The 6,479-nt window shown below is 33.0% G+C and overlaps 1 pseudogene; it reads left to right on the top strand.

The window, feature by feature from the left end:
- The first annotated feature begins 551 nt into the window (after positions 1–551).
- LOC149255148 (uncharacterized) lies at positions 552–1,766 on the top strand (annotated as a pseudogene).
- The last annotated feature ends 4,713 nt before the right edge of the window (positions 1,767–6,479 follow it).

The following is a 6,479-nucleotide window of genomic DNA, read 5'->3' as shown; positions in this document are numbered from 1 at the left end:
GACTATATTCTTAGTATTCACATTTTATATTTATCAAAATTGTTACATTGACACTTCGCACTCAAAATTTGTATTTTATCATTTTCATCATTCAAGTTACTGAGAGTCTCTTTCATCTCAATAAACTAAGGTAACTAAGCAAATTTTAAATTAAATTGACCAAATTAATCTTAGACATATTTAACATATTTAAAATGATAAAAAATAATTAGATGTTCAATAAAAATTTTATGACCACACACCACTGAAACTAGCCTAGACCTATCTTAACACCACATCTATCAAGCACTAAGAAGGATGCCTAGATCTATCTTAACCCGAGATCTATTAAGCACTGAGAGGGATCAAATCTCTCCAGATGCAAACTTTATTATTATTATTTAATTAGACCAACCCATAATAATATTTACACCAATAGTACCACAAACTATATATAATAAATTAAAATCCATTTTAAGCTCTGACACAAGCAGTACATGTGAGTTCAGAGTATTCCAAGAGGTAAATAATCCATATATTCTCATCGTGGATAGCTATTAAAAATCCGAGGGATGCAGACTCAGGGGGCCGCTGAAGGGCGGCTTCATTCGGGCCCCACAGGCAGACTGTGAGTGTTGTGGTGGATGGTGGGATTTCTCTGCAGAGGGCACAGTTGGTTGCCCCTACAAAGTTGTCTTTGAATAGTTCAGACCAGCTCCACCATGGTGATATAGACAGAGGTGTGAAAAGGTTTGTGCGGCAAGCAGTGCAACATTCACAGATTGGGACACATACTTCACAGCTTTTAGCAGGGGGTGTTGTAGGTGTTGTCAGCAAGACCTGCGCTGCCCTATTGGCTCGCCTTACAATTCTGTTTCAGGTCCAGGGCATGCACTCTGATGGTGCGAGTGCGAATTTGCAAAAGGAAAGTATTTTCCGTGAAGCATCTCGGATTGTTTCTGAAGAAGGAATTAGGGCTTTTTGGAGGGAAATTTGGTTACAATTTCTCATCGACTTCCTTATTCTTCCATTAGTTTTTACAAGTATGAGACATACAAAACAATTATGCAGTCACTGCCAGGCATGGAAAAACATAAAGAGAATGTGAGCACAGACCTTGGTATTCATTTATTAGGTGGTGGTGCAGCAGGAGTAACAACTGCATCAATCACATATCCAGTGGATGTTGTGAGGACTAGGTTGGCAGCACAAACAAATGTGACATACTATAGAGGTATTACACATGCCCTCTGTAACATTTGCAGAGATGAAGCCCTCAAGGGGTTGTACAAAGACCTTGGACCAACTGTTTTGGGAGTTGGACCTAATATAGCTATTAGCTTCTGCGCTTATGAGGGTCTCAAATCTGCTTGGGAGTCTGAGAGGCCTCAGGATTCACCTGTTGGGGTTAGCTTGGCCTGTGGAAGCCTCTTAGGTATTGCATCCTCAACAGGAACATTTCCTCTAGATTTGGTGAGGAGAAGAATGCAGCTGGAAGGTGTAGGTGGGCGTGCTCATGTTTACAACAACAGGGTACTTGTTGGCACATTCATGCAGATAATTAGACAGAAGGATGGGCTGGTTTATACAGGGGAATTCTTGCAGGGTACCTCAAAGTTGTTCCAAGTCTTGGCATTATGTTTATGACTTACGAAATGATGAAAGGAATTCTCTCAAAGGCATTCCAAGGAATAAATATTATTTTCAGGCTGGCCTCCTGCACCATCTATACCACAGAGGATGATCGCTTGTATGTTAAGGATAGCCCACAAATGGGTACGTTGTGAAATTTGATGCATTAATATTTTTGGATATATCAATTCTGTGGAGATGTTCATTTGTTATAAAACAATCAGATAGTTTGTATAAAATTAAATTATTAATTGATTTGATTTTTTTATTAATTTTATCTAAAATTTGGTATATGTTGTTTAAATTTGTAAGTTGGTTGTATAAATTGTAGAGTCTAAGCACCCGAGTTGGTATTGAATTTATTTATGCATTCAAAAATCCATTTTAAACAATCAGAAATCACCATCTTACCCAAAATTATATTATCATATGCCAATGAAAAAAGCCAAAATGTTTATTAGTTAGATTTTGCCATTCTTGAGTAGTGTACTCTAACTAAGAGACATTTTGATCTTTGTCTAGGCAACTTTTCCGGTCAATTTCCTAAAATTCAACAAATATTTCTGAGAATCACAAGTTTGGGTTGTGTAATCTATAGAATCTCAGTGTTCCAAGGGTTTTTCAGGGTGTTGAATCCATTTATGCATTAAAAAACAATTTTGAACAACTAGAAATCATAATCTTGCCCAAAATTGTATCATTAGATTCCAAAGAAAAAGACCAAAATGCCTATTAGTTAGATTGCGTCATTCCAAAATATCGTAGTAAGATGTTTTAGCACTTTTTTGGGCATTTTTTTGTCTAATTTTGCTTAGAATTAGGCTACTATTTATTAAAATCATAAGGTTGAGTTGTGTAATCTGCAGATCCCAAGTGGTCCAAGGATTGCTTAGAGAGTTGAATCCAGTTATGCATTCAAAAAATCATTTTAAACAACCAAAAATCATAGTCTTGCCCTAAATTGTATCATCAAATTATGACAAAAAGGCCAAAACATCTATTAGTTAGACTACACCATTCTTGAAGAATGTAGTCTAACTAATAGACATTTTGGCCCTTTTCCAGGCATCATTTTTGGTCAATTTTATCTAAAATCAGGGAGATATTTTTTAGAATCCTATGTTTGAGTTTATGTAACCAAAAACAATTGAGTGCTCCATGGAATTTTCTAGGTGTTGATTCAAATTATGCATTCTAAAACCTATTTTAAATAACTAAAAATTATAATCTTGCCCAACATTGTATCGCTAAATTCCATGAAGAAAGGCCAAAACATCTATTAGTTAGATTGCATCATTTGTCAATAATGTAGTCTAACTAATATATGTTTTGCCCCTTTTTCTAGGAATCTTTTATGGTAAATTTTGCTGAAATTTGACAAATATTTCTTATAATCCTAAGATTGGGTTGTGTAATCTACATATTCCAAGTGCTCTAGGGATTTTTCAGGGCATTGAATCCATTCACGCATTTAGAAAGCTAATTTTAAATTAAAAAAAATTATAATCCAGCCTAAAATAATATTGCCAAATTTTGGAGAAAAAAGACAAAAATTGTCTATTAGTTAGATTGTGCCATCCTAAATAGTGTAGTCTAATTAATAGATGTTTTGGCCATTTTCCAAACATACGTTTTTTTTTTTTTAACCTAGAGGAATCAACAACTAAATTTGTGTCATACTTGCATCAGAGTTGATTCTGGTATCTACCGGTGTTCTTCTGGGAGCCTACGACCTATCATCCTCTCTGTAGATCAGGTCATGACCGGGGGATTGAACCTCGGATCTCTTAGTTTTCACAACTTCACATCACTTCAATCACCAAATGAGACACAGACACTGAATTGTATGATATTTAAATTAATATATGATATTCTTTATAATCTCCCTTCATATAATGATTTAACAATTTAGTTTATGGATATTTACAAACCTTGCCTCTTTTTTTTTAATTCGAACATATTGTTTCTATATATATATATATATATATATAACAAAAATAATTTTAATTATTAAATTTGTGAAAGTTATAATTTTCAATATATGAAACAAACTCCCTTCATTGGTTAGTTAATAAAGAAAAACAAATATTATATAAATAAGCCCTTGGGGGCAGCTACACTGACAAGTCTTGTGATAATGAAGTGTTATGTACCAAGAGATTTGAGGTTCCAATCCCCCCAACTTAACTGTGTCTGTGAAAGGGGCATATGTAGGCACCTAGAGGTTATAGTGGTAGCAATCAGAATCAACCCCATGTTACACAAGTAAGAAACCATCCCAATTATTGATTCCTCTAGTCACACACACACACACACACATTATTACAAAACAAACTACTTTTAATAGTTATATGAAAACAATCTACTTTTAACAATTATATGAAAACATACATATCGTAGCAAGTAAACAAATTCATTCAAACTTTTTTTTCTCTTTTCTATTTTCCTTTTAGTTCCTCCCTTTTTTTCATAAACTCTAAATTATAGTAATGTTATTTCTGGAGGTTTTTACTCTGTGAATGGTACGAGGATTGTATCTAATGTTTTGTGTGGACACCCCTCACATCCTCATGGACCAAGCAAAAGCTGAATGATTAGAAAAAAAGTACAAATTGAAATATAGGTGCTAGGAGGGAGGACTATTAAATTTTCGAAGGTCAAAAGAAATGTTATATTTTCATAGGTCAAAACCGAACAAAACATGTATGAATAGATAAATAAATCCTATTAGAATTTGAGTTGTCTTTAGGTGTGACTTTTTGAAAAGTTTTTTATTTTATTTTCCGATCTAATTTTTCTAGAATACAACAGAGATTCATTAAAATCACAAGTTTGATGGTTGATCTTTGCACAATCGAAGTGCCCTAGGGGTTTTTCAGTGTGTTGAATCCATATATGCAGTCAAAAAACCAATTTAAACAACATAAATCAAGATCTGACTACAAAATGTTTTGTCAGATTCCAGCCAGAAATCTGCTTGAAACTCCAAAAAATCTCACTTAAAAGCATCTCAATTAAAATTTAAAGAATAGATATCATAAAATTTATACATTTTTTCCAATAAAATATTTGCAAAGATTTAAGAAGGGTTTTCACATTCAAGAATCATATATATATATATATATATATATATATATATATATATATATATATATATATATAATTTTTAAAGGTTACCCACTTTATATTAATTTTAATATAAAGTATATATTTATTTTTTATGGGTTACTAGTTTTCCGCTTGGGAAACTAGACCAATAGCAGAGATTCAAAATTTTAACATTACATATTGCACTGAGCTACAAGTCTATATGTTAGACCCTTAGAATGAACTCATTTTGTCACCTTTTTACTACTTTTTCGTATGTGGTTCATGACCCCCAAAGATCATTGACTATTATGTCCACATAATATTGTACCAAGAAGATCCATGCAAAGGGATCACTTCATGTCGACTCAACCATTGAGCCTAACATCGAGAGTGTCGAGAGAATTAAACCTATGACCTCATAATAGCATAGGTGCTTTAACGATGGGAACTCGACCGATTGAGCTAACCCTTGGGGATCACTTTTTTGCTACTTATTTTTGCAACCATACTTTTAGAAGTCTACCATATTCACTATCCTATAATTTCTCTATTACTAACATTTTGTTAAGAAATCATGGTTTGAGCTATAAGGATTAGACACTAGAAAATCCTAAGGTAAAGTGTCCATTATTTTATGTTTTCATGCATTCATTTGTAAAAACAATTTAAATGTTATATCTATAGAAACAACATTTTGTAGCCACATATAAGATTATGTAGCAAGTTTTCAATACCATAGACGAGTTGTAGATCGATATGAGTATGAGCATGAAATGGCGAGATTACGAGTTGGAAGATATGACAAAAGATAACCTTGATATTTTTCACATGTCATATTCAATCTAGCCCTTTCTAGATTAGCACAAGAGCATAATCCAAGGCACAGTCTAGTGGTGGCAGAGTATGTGGACCAGTACAAAATCGTTGGCGCAGGCTACAGATCAAGCTTTTGAAGATCAAGCTAAATCATAATTAACAACCTGCATGAAGAAGTTTGTGCATCTAAACACAAATTTCTCATATGTAGATCGCACCTGTTCTTTTGTCATCATAAAATCTAAACTTTGATATTTTGACAAAGTTGTTCTAGTATTTCCCACCAAATGATTTACTCAAGTTGTATAAGTATATATGGATTGGAACAATGATACGCACTCTTTATTTTCTCAGATATCATAATACAAAAGTGTTGTTGCTATTTTAGTTTTTCTTGTGCATTTATATTGCATGAATGATTTCATAGTTTAAAGCCTTTTAACAGTTTAAAACTTATAAGGACTTCTTAAGCAATGTAAGGCCAAGTCGGGAGGGCCCACTGTGCAAGGGAAAGCATTGCTCTCACTTTGTTAATTACTTTTATAGTTGAATGGGTGTAATTTCAGTTCTTTTCATTATTTGAGTGTGTAATTTCAATGCTTTTTAATTACTATTTGTGTGTAGTTTGCTAGCACAACAAAGACTATTAATATGAATTGTCTAATTGAATAAAGGATTGTCTAATTCAATTGTAAATTTTTATATAGAACCATTATTAAATGAATGAACAAGAGATTATGTGAATGTTTCATGAAAAACTTTACATGGTGATGGGTTTGAAGTGTTTAGAACTAGTGTTATGTTGATTCCTTTTAATTGCAATTACTTTCCATAGTTAAATCTTTGCTTTCAAATGTTAACAACAAGTAGCATGCAAGTAATTTTCAACAGACAAATTAGAAACCAAGTCTTGCATATATTTTTCATTACACTTCACAAATGTACCAAATTGGATTGATGAA

Source organism: Pinus tabuliformis, chromosome 7 (genome assembly GCF_031772625.1).
Source record: "Pinus tabuliformis cultivar Carrire ecotype Pingquan chromosome 7, CPIR1, whole genome shotgun sequence".
NCBI classification, from domain to species: domain Eukaryota; kingdom Viridiplantae; phylum Streptophyta; class Pinopsida; order Pinales; family Pinaceae; genus Pinus; species Pinus tabuliformis.
The sequence above is the reverse complement of the archived record's forward strand: the minus strand, read 5'-3'. Positions and strand labels throughout refer to the sequence as shown.